Raw genomic sequence first — 19682 nt, forward strand, 5'->3', positions numbered from 1 at the left:
AACATTCGTTGGTCCTCATTGAATCCCAGGCAATATTGGGTCTCCTTGCTAGGGTGTGTGTACATATTATATGTATATATATATATATATTAGGCAGCATTTTTTACAGAAATATGTCAGCAAATTGAAATGCAAAATGCTCATTTCAACTTACCAACATTTTTATAGCTTTTATGCATGCACAAATTCATTCATAGCTTGAAATTATAACATTTCATTCATAGCTTAGAAATTATAACGTTTCATTCATAGCTTAGAAATTATAACATTTCATTCATAGCTTAGAAATTATAACATTTTCTTATATATTTGTCGATAGCTTAAATGGTAAGGAACACTGTTGGGATGCTAAATGTTTTCGATTCTAGCTGATGGCATCCAAATCATTTTTTTTAACTGTTGAAATTAGTACTCTATATTATGTACGCTATAATATTTAATAGAGAATTTGCTCTGTGATAATAAATACAAAAACCACATAAATTAAAATATATTTAAGCATATTTTATGACCGGGCAAAGTTGGGCACCTACCCTGCTAGTCTCTACTATTATATAAAAGAAACTTTGTGTGTGTGTGTGTGCACACACACACACGCAAGTTTGTTCCCTATGGACTCCTAAACGGCTGTGCTGATTTTAAAATAATTTCACGCAAATCTACTTTATGTGTCTGGTAGTGTTCTTAGATAGTTTTTTTTTTTTTTATCGGAATTCCTTCGCTAAGTATCGTTAATCAATAAAATCTGATAAAATAAGGAACAGGCGATTTTGACTAAAGTTAATACCTTACACATCCTAATATCACAAGTGTATTTGAGAAGTTTTATTACCACACAAGCAAAAAGGCCCAGCATATAAAATCAATAGTAGGTTCTTTGATATGATAGGGGGAGCATTCGAAATGAATGTTTCTATTTAGAGCACAACTGAATCATAATACTTGACTTTTACATTTTAAATTTTAATTGAAGCCATTATATAAAAATAATTTTATAAAATCAACAGTAGCTTCTCTACAGTGCAATGTACACTACAATGTATTGTGGACTAAGTCATTGCGAGGAGGCATGTGAAGCTTCCTTCAAGTGCACTGAGGTGGGTTCCCAACTAGTGCAGGTAATTAATCTACTTGATAGAAAAATGGGCGATTTCACAAGACTCGAGTTTCACCCTCATTTGGGCTCATCAGTTAGACATATCCGAACCCGGGATTCGAAACCAGCCTCTTGCATCCAACTGAGCAAATGCCTTGCACACAAGAAAATCTACTAACTACCACAGATCAAGCACACCACAGCGAAATCCGACTGTAGAAATGGACGTGGTCATCCAATATATATATATATATATATATATATATATATATGAATGGAAATGTATAAAAAAGAATACGAAAAGTATAAAAGCTTATAACTTTTCTTTATTTGCTTTCAATTGGTGACGTGCAGGAATACAAAATAATATTATGAAAAAAATTTTGTTTAACTTTTTATATATATATATATATATATATATATATACACACACACACACACACACACACTAGCAGGTCACCCGGCATTGCCTGATCATAAAATATGCATAAATACTATATTTTTATTCATACAGAAACGGAAACATGTGCATGCGAGTATTGTTTTTTCTAAACAGTTCACTTTTTGTAAGTAAAAAAAAAACAATACTTTAGCTGAGATCTAAACCAAAACCTAAAGACAGTGAGTCGAGTACAATAACCATTAGGCCAGTTTGACACGATCCTTAAAAAGTGTTTTCAAACCTACTTATTCTTAACATAAGTAATCTTTCATGGGAACGATTCATGCATGCACATTTATGAAACGATTGACAAACAGATAAAAATCCGATGACCCCCCCCCACGTACCAACTTTTTAATTTTGACCTCTTAGCAGCCCTTTTTATCTGGACGAAAACCAATTAAAATTAAAAGTTTTCCACACGTTTGAATATCCTATATACCAGAGTCTAAGTCTGTAGATCAAAAATTCGTTGAGTATATAGGTTGAGAAGTGTCCTCACACACGCAATTCTTTCTTTTATACATAAATTCACTTATTATCCCCCTTTTTTTTAAAAGATGGAATCGCCTGATCATTGAAGACAAGATACAAGCCAGCAAGTTCCAGAGTTTTATATAGATAACAAATACAATATTCACATTGTTGTATCCCCTTCCTCACCAATGGAAAAAAAAAAATGATATAATCAGTTTTAGTTTCTCAAATTGTTCAGTGACCCCACCCCCACCCCGACTAGATCTCATATTTACTCTGCCCGGAATCATTTAACCTTATCAAAATAATCAAGTTAATGGCCCCAGGAGATTAAAACAGGATTGGATATGTGTAGATATTTACTTTATTTTATTATTATGAGTAAGATCTAATGTATTAAACGTTATTGAAATACTGGAAAACCCACCCAAACAATATAATCTTAGATATTGTATATATTATTGACTTTGAAGCAAGTGTACAAAAGCTCTTGATGTGAAATTCTTTTTAGATTAGTAACTTTAAAAAATTTAGGATGGTCAGAATCGGTATAAGAAACTTTTTTTGCCTATTTTCCAATGCCAAAAACGATTTTTTAATAATTATTTTTTGTTTTTGTTGGAAACTAAATTTTCCACTGCTTGTACTAATAAATAAAATTATGATTATTTATAGATTTTAAACTTGAAATCTATATATCATTGCCACAAGTGTATTTTTATGTTTGCGTCATGAGTTTTTATGGTTATCTGAAAAAAAAAAAAATCTTTAGCTGAATATTTAGAGATTGTAAAAAAAAATTTGGAATTAGTAATCGTATGGAAATTCGTATATAGTGTATCTTACAGTCCAGTGTTGCTTAAAAATAGAATAGATACATTTTTTTTTGTTTTTCCTTCAGCCCTGTCAACCAAATACAACTAAAGAAAGAGAGAAAAAAAAGCTCACTTTGTCACCACTGAATTATATATTAATGATGGGACGATCCCGATATTCTTTCCAATTTCGTGCTAAATTTCCGATTTCGATGCTTTTAAATCTCTAAATATTTAACTACAGAGTTGTTATTTCCCCTGATTTTCGTAAAAACAAATGTTAAATATGCAGATATTTTCCTAAACGTCAAAATATACTTGTGAAGCGTGATCTATCGATTTTAGCTTTACTTGTATTTTAAAATCAATAAATATTTATTTTATCATTATTACCAGCAATGGCAGATTTTTTTTTAAACAAAATCAGATAAAAAAAAAGACAATTAAAAAAAATAGTTTTGGCATCGGAAAATAGAAATCAATTTTTGCGATTCCAATACCCCCAAATCTTCCGATTTTCCTGATTCCCATTAATCGTCCCAACACTAACATATATATTTGTCTTTCATAAAACGATTACTTGGTGATTTGGATAGAAGTATCAGGACTCACAACTGTGAGGGTGAAAGCTCCTCACCCTTCTTTTTCATAACTAATAAAAAAAATAAAATAATAATCAAGACTAAACATTAAAATTGATGAAATCGATCAAAAAATTAAAAAACAAAATTGTTTCTAATAGCAAACACTAATACTATTTGTAAATCAAAATCGCCTGAGACAAGGCATGAATCCACTTGAGCTTGTAAGGAGCTAAAAAAAAAAAAAATACTACTTCAAGATGAAAAAAAACTTGTCAACACTACTTGTAAAATGGAATAGATTCTGACCCAGAAAATAGCAATTCTTCCCTCTGTCAGAAACATCACTCATGGAATGTGAGGACTAAAGGGTGAAATAAGGGAAAATCACTAAAAACTCACTAACTAAAACAGATTTATATATGTGTGTCCTTTTTATGAAAGCTATCAATGACAAATATAAAGGGGACCGTCTTTATTTTGGACATTTGATGTTACTAAATCAGTCTTAACAAAACATGGTAATTATGATTACTATAAAGCTGCAATTATTCTATTTGTATTGTAGATATGATATTACTTTTTAACTACCGAGGATCTGTATAAGAGTCTCTGTTTGTCAATCATAAATATACTTAACTAGCATTTCAGTCCGGCATTGCCCGGGTGTTTGGAGCAAAAAAGAAAAGGCGCTCAATTTTTTTAAATTTTGACCCCTATTATGACCCCTTAACATTTACTGTTTTGGGCTCAAATCAAGTTATTAAGTTAGATCCATGTCCAAGGAACCTATATCTAAAATTTCAAGTGTTTAGACCCAAAATTGTCGGAGTAGTTTGGTAGAGTTCTCAAAGGTCAAATCGTTGAACTTTGACCTCTTAAAAGCCAAATTTCTGGCCGAAAACCGATCACAAAGATTTTCCCAAATCTCAGTACTCTGTATATCAAATTTCAAGTCTGTAGACTGAAAATTGACAGAGTTATTACGTTGGAAAATATACACACAGACATGTTCACTTTTATATATATATAGATAGATAGATTTATATATATGATGTTACTAAATTAATTAGTAATAAATAAAACAGTCATAACTCTTCTAGAGAAAAACATAGTTATTATGAGTGCTATAAAGTTACAATTATTTTTTTGGTATTGCATATCATATGATCTTACGCATAAAGTGGCAAGGCTATATCACGAACACCGAGGTTCTCTTTCGCTCAGGAATTGAAAGCATAGAAACCATAATAACAAGACACCGTTGGGCTGGACACCTTGCCTGAATATGCCTGACAACTACCTCCCCAACCAATCTCTTTACTCAGAACTTACCATTGGAACCAGACCCCATGGTGCACTAAAATGCCACTTTAAAAATCATCTGAAATCGACCCCCACAATTGACACAATCAACTGGGAAGTCAATGCAGCCAACAAAGAGAGCTGGAGAAGAACAATATATGAAAACAACAAAATCTTTGAAAACAACAGAAGACAAAGAAGAAACAAAAATACCCCCCCCCCCCCAAAAAAAAAAAAAAACAGCTGGAACACAACAACTTGTGAACCCTCCTATCCCCTGTGACAGCTGTAACTGCCTCTTCTGGGCAGATAGGACTTGAATCGCATCGTAAAAAGTCAATGAGCAACATGTATACTTGCATCCGAATTCTGCTGCCGATGTCATATGGTCTTGCATTTTATTTATCAAGTGATCAAGGATTTCTATAAGGGCCTCTGTTTATCAGTCCATTTGTCACAAAGTTTTAAACGTTTTCTTTGTTTGTCACACTAAGGTATAAAAATGTTGGTTTGTCACACTTAAGTTTGAAATAACATCTTTAGATGCGAACCTGTGTCTACGACATGAAAAGAAACTGGAATCATAGGAAGATACTACTCATTCCAGTAAGTATAGGAGCAACCAGACTCATAAAAAAAAAAAATATATATATATATAAAATAACCTGGCAAATATATCCGATGAACCAAGTGCAAGGGACAGTTAGAATCTTAAAAAGGTCTCTTGGTTGGAAGGTATGATGTAGCAGACGAATTTCTGGCACTCAATAGAATGCCCCATCCCCAGCTAGAACAAAACAGCCTGACATGGGAATGCTTCACCTTATAAATAAACCCCGGCCAAATATTCAAAACAACACAGGTACCCAAATAAGATCCCCCTCAGAATGGTTACATGGGTGCGTAGAAGGGAAAGTACACTTTCTAGTAATGCTGCCTCAAGAAACAGCACAAAGCTAGATTTTATTTATCGCCCTCCAACGATGGGAAGATTAGACACTAGATCATGAAAGTGGGATTTGAAAACCCAGTGCCTTTGAGGAAGAGCACTCTGATCAAACAAAAATTGCCTGAGCAGCCCATCGACATTCTTTGGTATTCTTTGCTATAGAATAATCCCTAGGGCAAAAAAGCAAAGCTTGAGAAGGTGTCTTAGAACTATATAAGACCATACCCTAGATTAACAGAGAACAAGGCCGCACTAACACAGCATCCCAAGACACTAATTGTCAGCTAATCTCTAGACTAAGTCAGACACTCCACCAGACTAGATAAATTCTTGTCCTGGAATTCAGCAAAATCAAGAAAGACAACAATAAAGCTGAACTATAACATAGTTGTGGCCAATTGGGGAGAATAAAATTAATATTCTTCATTACTTTACTAAATCAACATTTGAAAGGTAAGAGAGAATCGTAACTGACCATTCGGTGGATATATACATAAAAATCAAATGTTAGTTCTTAGAATGGAGCCCATTAATTTCTGAGAGCAAACTAAAAATAACAAAACAAAAAAAAAATGTACCTCTATAACTCAGTTCCCATTAATTTTCCTCCCCACGAGGACAGTTTGAATTGGGATAAAAATAAAAATTGCCTTACCGGAGAAAGATATCTCCTTCACTGAATGAGGACAGAAAAGATGTAGTATATAATCAGAATAGATACATTTTGCAATATTTATTTGAAGCAATATGATAAATTTACTTAAATTAGGCACAAGGCCATTCAAAAAGGGAATAGAATAGATGTTGTTGATCACAAATACTAACAAATGTGTACTCTGCTTGTGATTAGAATCACCACAATACCACATTCACACAAGGGGCCGTCCTACTTAGATATCCCCAGATTGGTTTTAAAATTTATTGTCTATAAACTGAACATAAACAGATACTGCACTTTGCTCCTACCCAAAGGATACATCACAGATCTCAACAGTCAGCCAGTTGGTCCGTCATGCTTATGTTTGGAATAATGTTTTTGTTGGTCTGCAATGCTTAAGTTTGAAATGACATTTTCTTTCTTCTAAAAGCACGTTTCCAAAACTTTTCAAATATAAACCAATCCAATCAATCATTTATTTCTTTATTGCCCTAATTTTTTTTCTTCATAATTATTTGCGAAATCTGTATTCAAGAAGCACTCCGTCAAGGAGCCATTGAGTCAGAAGATGCTTAAAAACATGAAGTCGGCAAAGTTCTTTGTGATGATGATGAAACTTGCGCACTTGAGCCTCCACACATTTCAGTTGAATATCTAACCATGTAAAACAAATTAGAAGATGCAATAGAGTTGCGAGGCAAAAGGAGATATTTTTAAATAAAGAAAACATGAAAAAAAAAAAAAAAAAAAAAAAAAAAACGGTTTTCTGAGCGACTACAGGAAGACGGCGTCAAGTCAAAAGTGGAAGCATATGTCGGTAAACATTTAGTCAGCACCGAATGTAGCACTGAAAACTAGTCTGTGGGCTAATTGATGAGTAATGCATATGGAAAGAGGTTAATGCTTAGTAAATACATTAAAAAAAAGTGTGTGGGGGGGGGGAGCTTTTGAAGTTAACAGTTGTGTCTCTCATTCTAGATTTGAAACAAAAAAAAAAAAAAAAAAATTCATTACATTTGTCTACCAAACTGGCTTTAGGTAAAATTTAGGGTACTTATGCAGAATAGGAATCGTGTTATCCTTGGTATATTCCAGGCAGGTTACATAAACTGAAGGTGCCTACAAGTTTAGCCAATGAGTTTGTACCAGTCGACAATTGGCAAACGGCATCTTTTGTTTAAAATGTTTTTATTTTTTTCACAGTATCTTTTGTTTATTAAATTGTTAGGTGAAAGTACAGAATAGTTAGGAAGCTCACTCCTCCCCACATTAAGAATGGCTTTCTAAATAATATTTTTATTTCAGCATAGTCCATAAACTGCACAAATAACATTTTTTTTCATTGAAATTACCATATGATGACTGTTTTTGATTATAATTACGTTTTTATTTTTCCTTAATTTTTAACTGTGTGCTAGCGTTTTAAACATTGGACATCATTTTTGGTAAAAAAAAAAGAACAGGAAGTTTTTTTGTAAAAAATGGCCAGCATTTATAAAAAAAAAAAAAAAAAAAAAAAAGAAAAACAGTTTTCATTCCGTGCCTTTCAGCAGTTTGCATAATTTGCCAAAAATATGTTAATAACGCGGTTCCTGTTCTGCATAAGTACCAGCTTTAGTTCACTTTCGGTTCTCTACCGTTATAACTATGAAAGGTGCTCAACCAAGCTCCTATCTTTGGTTCTTCCTTGTAAGGCATTAACTGCAGGAACTCATTTTAATAGAATATTGAAAAGAAACTTCCCTTTCTGTCTCCATGTGCTTTCCCTCAGATTAAATTTTCAGAGACAGAAGTTCTTTGCAAGGATTTTCCACTTGTGGTACACATTCTAGTGGGACTGCTTCCCTGCTAATTACAACTTAGTCATTCTCAAGACCAGTGTTTACAGAAACTTGTTAAAAACTGCCCCATAAATAACGCATTCATACAATTGATCAATATCAGTGTTACCAAAGTTTTTCTCATCTTCCAGCTGACAAATATTTCAGCCTTATTAGCCCTTATTCTCGAATGGCTCCTGGTCTTGATGAAAAAGAACAAAGAGAAACCAATAACTCCTTGAAATTTCTTCCTTGTGTACAGTTTAAAACAAAATTATCTCCCTTGCACTTGATAGTTACTTAAAGTCACAATATCGTGTTCAAATTAAAAATTTAGTAGTAGTAGTAGTAGTAGTAGTAGTAGTAGTAACCTTCTCAGCCTGACAACTTCTTAGGCCAGATACTTGTAATGTAGTGTTTGTAGCAACAAAAATATTCAAACTTACATGCTTCCTTACTGTGGTACTGATTCCATTTTTCAATTTAAACACCGAACATTTGAACCAATCAAAATTAAGAGATAATACTTTTCTTTCTTTTTTTTTTTTTTTATTAAAACTCTACACTAGAAATCAAAAGTATCTTTTGATGTAACAAGTATTTGGCCTTTAATGTACGTATTTCTAAATTCAGTGTATGATTTAAATTCATAACGGAAAGAGTTTAAGCAGAAAATAATTAAACTTGAAACCCACGAATATATGTTGTGTCTACAAAAGTTTATAAAATAAATTATAATTTCTTAAATGAAAACTTCAGTGTTATTTTTTTAGTGATGAGATGTAATTTCTAATTGCTTTACCAAAAAAAAAAAAAAGAAAAAAATTAAAAGAAAAGTACACTTTCCTTTCTAATCAAAAAGCATAATTTTTCATTGTTTTATAAGAATTTCAATAAAAAAAAGCATAATTTTTCATTATTTTATAAGAAATTAAAAAAAAAAAAAGCTTAATTTTTCATTGTTTATAACAATTTCAGTTAAAAACTTTCAAAGAATGAAGAGGTGAAACAAATATGCAACAAAATATTGTTACAATGCAAGCAAATCTGTTTTTCTATATACCTGCATATTTTTTCCTCTCTGAAAACGTTTTAATTTTTTTTATGTCAATATAAAATTGTGTGTAAATCATCTATCACTAGAATCATATTCCAAAATGGTTGTACATGCTCTTTATTGAAGTTTGATCACTGATTTTTTTAAAAATCTTTTTCTTGTTTAAATTAGGTAGAAAAGTAAATTTTATTGTATCTGATAAAAGTTCCTATTTACTTGTCTCCTCATGAGGACAGACACAACGCCGTTTTTTTTATGTGGGGTAAATTAAAAAATAAGTATTGCCTCAGTCTAGCAGTATTTTTCCTTTACTGACTGAAGATAGAAAATGAAGTGTGGTATCAGAACAGATACTACCCTTTGCTCCTAGCCAAAGCAGTTATTTGTTGCATAGTATTGGTTTCTGTTTTTCACCCACCCGCTCCAAAAAAAGATGGAAAAAAAAAAAAAAAAAAAAAAAAAAACACCTCTATCAAACTGATAATTTCTGAAAAATTATGTGCAGCCATCTTGGAATATGATTCTAACGATAGATGATTTGAATGAGACTTTGTACTGAAAAAAAAAAAAAAATGCAAAGAAGCTTTAAAACACTTTCAGAAGTAAAAAAAAAAAAAAAGTATATATGTAAGTAGGTAGAAAAGTAAATTTTCTTGCATTTGGTAACAGTTATTTGTTGTATATTTGTTTTGTTTTTATTACTCCTTATTCTGTTGTTAACTATAAAACCTCGTTTAAAATATATTTCTTCTTTTCTTTACAACCCCTGCTCTTACAGAAGAGACAGTTATCACAAAAACTCGTTTAGTTGCAACAACTAAAAATAACTTTTTTCTTCCTTTATGTGCAATAGAATTTCCATAAGCAGAGTTTTTTTTCCCAAGAATTTCTCAACCGTGGAAATTATTACCGCAAGATTGTTTCCCTGTCGGCTACAACATGGCTATCTTCAAATCCAACATCAACAAATACTTGCCATAAACTGTCCTGAATAATTTAATCAAATTTTGTTCATTCCATTCATCATTTTAGTTTCCTTCTTTCTCACTTAACTCTCCATCTCAATGACTTTGATCCTCAAGTAGCTTTTATCCTTGATAACTCATAAGTTAAAGAAGAAAAAAAAAAAGAGGTTTAATACCCCAATGAAATATGAGAAAAAAAATAAGATGGGGAGATGAACAAAAAATTCCTCGTAAGCTAAATTATATTAAAAAAAAAAAAACATAATGCAAGGGAGATAACTTTGTATTTCAAGTAGAATTGAAGATTTCAAATATTATCAAGAGAAATTGTGTATTATAATTAAGACATGCTTAAAAAGTAAGCTGGAATTTATTTTTCTAGGTTTATTATTAACAGAGGCACCAACATCGCTTGGGAAGTAATGAGAATTCTCCTATTATCATTATTAGTTTTTTTTGTTTTTTTTTTAATTCCTAAAATAAAGTTTTTACTGTTCATTGGTGTCCAGCACTAACCAAGACCCCACAATATTAATTATAAAGGGGAAAAATATAGAAATAAACGCTAATATAAAAATTAATACACCACTGAATTTCTTGTAAAATTTTACTTGAGAAAACATGAGTGATCTTGTGATAGGTCTTTGTTTAGAATAGTATCATCCGATAATTGAACACTAATTACTCTGGACTGATTTGGAGGAAAATTTGAAATTACTTGAAAAAGATTAATTCTCATTAAAGTTAATTAAAAAATAAAAATTAATTATTATTATTATACAACAGGCAAGCAAATATTCAAACAAACGTTCTTTTTCATATAGCTAGGAAAAACCCAGACAAATGAATCAGGTGATGCAGTTTGCTTGAAGTCATGCATAGAATCATTGAAGGCAGTCACAATGTAGAAAGTGGAAATATCGCAGCTGAATAATATACAATATATATATATATATATATATATATATATATATATATATATATACACACAGACACACACATATACATACACACGAGGCACCTTTAATAAGTTTCCAGACTTTTTAATACAGGTATTTAAAATTGTCGTAGACTCTTGAAAATTCAGTATGTTATTGCTATATATCTTATAAGATGACTGACCAATTTTTATAATTTCAGCTACAGCAGGAATTGGAATACACCCTACTAAAATCTGATTCCAACAGCTGGTAAATTTCAAAAATGTAATCTGGACGTTAGGACATTTTAGAAGAACGATATCAAATAAAATTCTGTTTTAAACTTGAAAAAAATGCTACAGAAAGGTATGGAATGCTTCAGACTGCTTTTGGCCCGTTTTGCATGAATCAAGCATTGGTTTTTGAGTGGCATAAGAGATTCAAGGAAGGCAGAGAGTCTGTGAGGGGATGATGAAAGGTGTGGGAGGAATAAGGTAGTTAGAATATCAGAGTTGATTGGCCAAATAAAGAATTTCATGGATAAGGACAGTCATATATCTATAGAGACAATAAGTGCATAGTTTGATGTCAGTGCGGAAACTACGCATACAATTATTTGCAAGGAACTGAAGATGCGGAAGATTTGCGCAAAGTTAGTCCCAAGTGTGCTCCATCCTTGTCAAAGACTATTTTACCAAGACAGGCATCAAGACAGTTCTTCACCCTCCCTATAATCCACACCTTGTTCCCTGTGACTTTTGGTTATTCCCTAAGCTCAAGGAAAACCTTACAGGCTGTCGTTATGAGACAATTGAGGAGTTGAAATAGGCTGTAACAAGAGTCATTGATACGTTTACACGAGAGAACTTCCATGAGGCTTTCCAGAAGTTATGAGAACAATACAAGAGGAGATGACTTTGAAAGAGACGAGAGTTTCATGCGTGGACTACAAATTAAAGTGTGCATATGAAAAAAATCTAGAAACTTGTTTAAGGCACCTTATATATATATATATATATATATATATATATATATATATAGAGAGAGAGAGAGAGAGAGAGAGAATTATATGCACTAGTTCACTGTGTAGAAGTTGAGATTAGTGTTGGGACGATACATCATGATCAGAAAATCGGAACATTTAGATGGGAAGAATTTTAGCCTAATTTCTGATTTTAAAAACGATTCTTTTAATATTTTTTTAAAGTTTATTTTTCATTGCTGGTACTTATGATAAAACTATAAATATTTCTTGTTTTTATAATACAAAAAAACAAAAACAAAAAAAGCTATACATAACAAATTTAACGAAAATGCCATCAGAAGAAATGGCACTATAAAATGGCACAAGTAGAAAGTAAATATTAAAATCTTACAATGAGTTTATCAAATCAAAGCTTTCAATTAAATATGAGGAAAAGCTTAAAGAAATGTCGTTAGATATATTCGTGTAATGTACCCCCCACCCACAAGATTATTTTTACTTTTGCATAAATATATGCATAAATATTACATGAATTTTTATGATAATCTGAAAATTTTAAAAATATACGAGGGGCATGCAATAATTAATGCCTCTGACCCACTTCCAGTTGTCTGATCTAGCTGAAATTTTGCATGTGCAATGATTTATATCTCTACGGGTTATGTGGCGAATTACAGCTCTGAACTAATTGTGATTTCTATTTTAGAGGTGTTTGAACTGAGTCAGGTGTGAAATGGAGCCTGTTGAATGTCGAGCAGTGATCTGGTTTTTGTATTTGAAAGGACGCACACCACAGGAGACTTTTGATAAAATGAAAGAAACTTATGGTGATAATGCCCCATCATATGACCTTGTAAAACGCTTGCATTGTGAATTCAAATATTGCCGGAAGTCTGTGGTCGCCCCCCTTCTGCCATTGATGAGGCATCTGTCTGTCAAGTTGAAGCTGCCATTTTGGAAGATTGGCGCATTACTATTCGCCAAATAGCCCAAGATGTCAAGATTATTACAGGGTCTATGGAAACTATCATTCATGACCATTTGCATATGCATAAGGTGTCTGACAGATGGATTCCCAGGTTGCTCACACCATTCCAGAAGCGAGAACGTGTCGAGTGCTCAAGGATGAATTTGGAAATGTGCCAAAAAGATGAGTCAAAGTTTTTCAAAAGACTGATTACACAGGGGGAAACCTGGGTCCATCACTATGATCCAGAGACCAAAGTCCAGTCAATGCAGTGGAAGCACTTGGACTCACCACCTCCAAAGAAGGCAAGGGTGCAGCCCTCCGCTGGCAAGGTCATGATCACAGTCTTCTGGGACCAGGAGGGAGTAGTGATGACAGATTTCCTGGCAAAGGGTACCACAATGACAGGAGTCTATTATGCTTCACTTTTGAGGAAATTAAGGGAAGCTATCAAAATCAAGAGATGGGGTAAGATCAGCAAAGGTACCCTCCTCCTGCAGGACAATGCTCCGGTCCACAACTCGTATGTCACCAGATCAGAAGCACAGGCGTGTGGTTATGAAATCCTCCCCCGTCCTCCCTACTCTCCTGAACTTGCACCCTCTGACTTTCACCTCTTCCCAGCCATGAAGTTATTTTTAAAAGGAAAGCGTTTTCCAGATGATGCAGACTTGATTTCTGAAGTCACGTTGTGGTTGGAGGACCAACCTGGAGTGTTCTACAAAAACGGTCTCCAGAGCTGCATCAAACGATGGGAGAAATGCATAACTCTGGGTGGTTCTTATGTAGAAAAAGACTAATAACTGTGCCAAGTTTCGTTGCTCTACTGCTATGGAAAGTGGGTCAGGGGCATTACTTATTGCACGCCCCTCGTAACGACTCTGTACATAAATATTTAGAGATTTTAGAAGAATTGGAATCGGTAATTGTATTAGAATCAGAGATTTAGAACAAAATCGAAAATTTTATTGGCCTTAGGGAAAAATATTGGAATCGCCCCGTCACTATTTTAGACTATTTAATAAAAAAAAGAATTTGTTCTTGTCCAGAACTCTCCCTATCTAAAAAAAAAAAAACAACAAAAATAAAAAAAAAATCTGTATGATGAATGTGTCAATATGACAGACTGAAAAATATATTTTGAAAACCACGTTAATCGATCAAGTTTTACTTGACTATAAAAGCAAATTTCATGAGTAAGAGGGTCTTGTGTTGCTATCTTCGAAATGATCTCAATAAACAGGGGAGATAACTCAACAATAATTCAAACTTGCAAGATTTTTGTTGTAATTTCTACAAGTTTCTATCAATCACTTTAAAATTATTTTTTTTATAAAAATAATAATTATTTGATCAATTTACATGATTTTGGGAATATCATATTTCCGTTTCATCACAGGCACATACATCATACAAATTTTTCTTTATTTTTGTTTTTTAATAAAGTGGGAGGGGGGGGCATTCCAAACGAGAGTGAAAATTGTTTTTAAAAAAAGTCACTTCGTTTTTGCCCTCTTTTATATAACACCGGCATATTTTCATTTCCTGCATTATGATGACCTTCTATGACCTTTTTATAATAAAAACATCAAGTTTTATTTTCATTGCAATTGAGTTGAAATGTATTTTTAAAACTAAGATAGAAAAGTTTGCAATTCTTTTGATTTTCTTGACAAACATTCAGTTTTGAAGGGAATTAATATGTAGTTCCTATTTACTTACCTTCCCATGAAGGTAGAATTAAATACAGAGTCTGTTTTTTTTTATGCGAATGAAAATTCAGCTCCCCAAAAGAGGAACTCTGGATTGCCTAAGTCTAGAAGGATTTTTCCTTCACTAACCCAGAACAGAAAAGTGAAATATCAGAACAGACACTCCCAATTAGTTATCATTGTTTTTTTTAATTTAAATTGAAAGTATTCTTTGATATATATTTCTTTTCGAATTTGCTGAAGAAAAAAGAATAATGAAGTAATTTTGTCAGATTTTTTAAAACTCTAGCTCAATAGCATTTACACTGAAAAATTGCTTCAGAGTAGTCAATTTTCATTTGTTATTGGCAATAGAACATACTGTTACAGCTATTAAAAAAAAAAAAAAAAAGTTAAATTTTTAGTCTATCTAAAAAGCAAGAAACATTTTAAATAACAAGGGGAGTAACTCGTTTTAGATCAAAGAATTAATTAGAGTTGTCTAACTTATGTGTAAACAAATAAAAACTTAAAATGACTTCACTGCATCTCAGTTTATCTATACTGTTAATAAAATTCTAAATGTTTTATTTACTTGTGTGTATGTGTGTGTATCAATAAAACTTTCGAACGGATGAACCAAATTGAAAAAATCTTTTTTCTCCTGAAAGGTGTGAGTCCCTAGAGTGTCCTTATTGGTTCGTAACGAACAACGCCAAATCACACAAAAAGCCGGAAAAAGGGGTTTTGGCCCGTTTCATGCAATTGTTGAAAAAGTTACCTGCCCATGTAAACGGAATTTAGCACTGTCTGTATAGAGTCGCGGTAATATCCTTTTGCATGAGGACAGGACTTGTGGCGCAATGGATAACGCGTCTGACTACGGATCAGAAGATTCCAGGTTCGAATCCTGGCAAGTTCGTAATCATTTTATCCAACGTTTACTCATTATCCTTACCCTTAGTTAGGGTAGTTTTGTTTTTTTCAGTGGTTTTGTTTTGTGCATATATGAACTTCCCCTACTCTGCGTTCACAGGGTAAGCGACGAAGCGTTGATAGTAAGACGGTGTTGACTGTTGAGTGTACTCGATTTTGCGTTTGACTCAGCGTTGTTTTTAGTATAATTCATTACCCCTCTTTGTAAAACAAAAATAATATTTTATCCTTGTTTACTGTAATAATGCTGACAATTTAAAAACAAGGAAAGACATCTTATTTATTTGATAGTGTCTGCTAATTCTTAGACTTCATTACAATTTTATTATTTTTAATACATTTAAACATAAGAGGAGAATGTGTAAGGGGCACAAGAGATGGAGGAGAGGCAAAAGGAGAAGGGATAGGTAGATAGAGTAATTTTAAAAGAAAGATTATATACATTTTTTTTTTTAACTCTATTTTATTGTTTACTAGCGGGACCTGTGGAAATTCCACAGGGGACTCATTCATATGTAATATATAGATGTTCAGTGTAAATAGAGACGCTCTGATATTATTGTAGCTTTTTTGCTAAACTGCAAAAGTATTTACCTAAGCTAGCAGGAACGCCCAGCAAAGTGTCTGTAGGTATTAAAATTACACACACACACACATATACACACATTACATTTTTTTAATTCATCAAAGACAAATGTTAGAGCCTGTTGACTTAGAATGTGTGCTTTATGCCAGATTTTAAATTAGATTTTTAAATATGGTTAAACTTGTGCTCATTTTTGCATTAAACATGGATACCTATTAATTCCTAACTGTGTATGGAACGGAAACCTTAATACTTAATTCCTTGCAACTTATAACAAAGATCCATACAAAATTTACCCCCGATCGACTCAATAGTTTCTGAAAAAAAAAAAAAAAAAAAAAAAAATCGAATAAACAGACATAATAAAGGAAATATGATATAGATATTTAATTAATAAATCAAATTAAATACAAGAAAACTCCATTTATGATTTGAAAACATGTCAGCCAGAGAATATAGTTAAGTTGTACACATCAAAAGAAAATATGACAACGCGCTATGATGTCATGGTGATACATTTGAAACATAAAAAGATTAGGTAATTCAGAATTTGTTTTCTTAAACAGTGTCAATGTAACGTTAGCCAACACGTTGTAGCCTCAGTCGCAAAGTAGACAATGAATAGGAAAAAACTTAAACTTGCTTCTTTTGTTGTATAAAAGACAATTTCCTCATTTTCCGCCATGCAGGATTCTTTGTTACAGATGTGACATCTCTAACATGATCATCTTCTTAAACGTGCTCTCTTCTTTTTATAGTCTTCTTTTGCCATACCATGACGCCAATTTGCATATAGCCGTCTGTGCTATGTTATATGAATTCGTAGTTAAGAATTCACTAATACACTTCTGTTGATTAAGTGCATCATGAAACTGCAGTCAAGTGTTAAGTCGTATGTATTATTGTTAAAAAGCTCTGAAAGAAATTTGAGCTTTTTATATACAAGATCTGCTGTCTTGATTCGGCTTTGTTGTGATTTTATTGCTTTATGTTACATTAAACGTCTGTATAAAAAAAAAAAAAAAATATATAGATATCCCCTGTAAGGATGCCTGTGCAGGGAATCTATAGTGATGCAATTATTGTGCAACTCTGTATCACACCTCTACTGAATTAGCATTGCTTCTGCCGAATAATAAAGAGAAGTTCAAGATGACTGGAAACAATGTTGGGTGTTAGACTGGTGTCATTTCGAAGTTTTACTTCTTCTAGAACAGTTGCTCAACCAAGGCTTTAGAGTCTAGTCAACCCTACTATTTAATCCATAGTTGAAAAGAAAGTATATGAATTCATAACTTTTCAAAAGGTATTAATTAAAGTGATGCAGCTTCTCCGACAAAACTTGAACCTGGTACGCTGAGAACACAGTTGGTGCCTGTAACCTCTACATGATGCTATTATTAAAAAGCTTTCTTTTGTTAGGTGAATGGATGGGAGAAAAAATAGGAGAAATATAAGACAACTAGACGTTTTATCTTGTTAAGAACGGACAAAAGTTAAATCTTATTAAAATGAGTGCTTTATGTCAAATTGATTATTGAATATGGTACAAGGGTACATAGAAAATTTCAGCCATCTCGGCCTAATAGATAGACTAAGAAAAATATAATATAGAAGAAACTTTGAATACATTTTATTTTTTACTTTTTTTTTTAATAATCTGTGACAGATTTCTTACTTTAACCGTCACTTTACATAGTTTGAAAAATATTTAAAAAATCTGTTTCTGATAAATTGCTCTTTTTTTTTTACCTTCCCCACTGTGTGTGCGCGCACACACACACACACACACACACACACACACACACACACACACACACAAACATATAAACAATAATTCAAAAAACTGAAAATGTGGTCAAAAAGGAGAACAGAACCGACAAACAAAACTTTTAAATTCAAACATTCCTTATTGAGTCTTTACTGCAATTTCTCTCTTTCTGTCTCTCTTGTCCTTTGACCACCACCCTCCTCTTCAATTATTGTCAGACAAACGCCAATCCAAAGACACTGATGACATCATTGGTCCTTGACAATCTCAGTGAATAACAGCTGACAACAAGACAAAGTACTTGGTCAGAATGTTTTAGCTGAGGCTGGTGGTTGGTGACCGTGTGTCAACCACATACAATAAATACAACTTGTTGATGTTGGTTCCAGCTTTTATGTAGAACACGTCAGACTGACAGGAGAAATAATAAAAAAAAAAAAAAAATGGCGATTTGTCCAAGTTGTATGTGATCAAAATAAAAAAAAAAAACTAATAATTAAAAAAAATGGGTATGCATTAATTTTTAATATGCAATAAAAAAAAATCAACAGGGTTTCATACAACACCGTCATCAGATAATTTGGCCTAGCAGAGTTCATTCTTGGGTTTACAGTACAATTCAGTGGAGATAAATTGAATATGGTTTAAGGAATGTGAATGGTTTACTGCACCAACATACCATTCATTATTAGCAGGGCTTCCTGGCACTGTCTATAACAAAAGACTATTCCCCCCCCCCACACCTCTCTATCCATCTCTCTATCTTCCTCTTAGCTCTGTTTTCTGCTTTCATCTAACTGCTCTTTTTCTCACTGCCCAACCCACTCCTCTCCCTCGACATACACATACAAACAATTTTCCTTGATATATATATTGATCAAGGAATGAGTCGACATAAGTAATTCCTTGATAAAACATCACAGTTACCCCCTTCAGTACATAAAATGACTGAAAAATTGACACTCTGATAGAAAGTGGCTCAACTGACCCTTAAAGAATGAATAATTTTTTTTTTAAATATAATTCATCCAGAGTCAACGCTGATCAACAATATATCAACTTTGTGGGTATTTGTTTTGTATTTTTTGTTTACTTTTAGCTGAATATGTGTATATTAAGCTAATACACACACATAGACAACTGCTATTTATATAATAGATGGTTTAAGGACATAACTCACCAATGTTGGGAGGTAATATTACAAATCCTTTTGTGATATGTCTAGTACCTTAATCTGATTTCCATGTTAGACCATATTGTAGCTACCATTTTGCTATTGTCATCTTCACAGCTGAGATTTGCAGAGATGACTATGAAGGACATAAAATATTTGAAGTATTTAGTAACTAGATTCCATAAGCAATAACTCAGTGTAAGGCGAGCGAGGAGGGGGGTTGTATTGATTATAGGACGAATGTCAGGAGGGGTAAACTGACTATATAGTGTTAGCCATGTGAAGGAGCAAAGAGAATATTTATGAAGTTCGAAATAACTTTTTTAAATAATTTGTTTTAGTTTAAGCTTTTGCATTTTTGATTTCAATTACGATTCGATTTACAATGGATAATTAATATTTTTCTTTGCTGTTGAATCACGACATATAAGGGCCCAAAAGCCACTCTAGGACAAGGGTTAAGAAGCTTTTCAGTAGGCGATGAACA

At 32.7% G+C, this 19682-nt stretch overlaps 1 protein-coding gene and 1 non-coding gene across 29 annotated transcripts in view; one reads left to right on the forward strand and one right to left on the reverse strand.

Moving 5' to 3' along the window:
* LOC145239774 (rho GTPase-activating protein 39-like) overlaps positions 1-19682 on the reverse strand; it is a 1121368-nt gene that overhangs the window by 155707 nt on the left and 945979 nt on the right. The window lies entirely within an intron of this gene.
* On the forward strand, positions 15578-15650 carry Trnar-acg (transfer RNA arginine (anticodon ACG)). Its single transcript has one exon. It is a non-coding gene; the product is annotated as a tRNA-Arg (tRNA).

The sequence above is a fragment of the Euprymna scolopes genome, chromosome 19 (genome assembly GCF_053919585.1).
Source record: "Euprymna scolopes isolate OS-2025 chromosome 19, ASM5391958v1, whole genome shotgun sequence".
In the NCBI taxonomy this organism is placed as follows: domain Eukaryota; kingdom Metazoa; phylum Mollusca; class Cephalopoda; order Sepiida; family Sepiolidae; genus Euprymna; species Euprymna scolopes.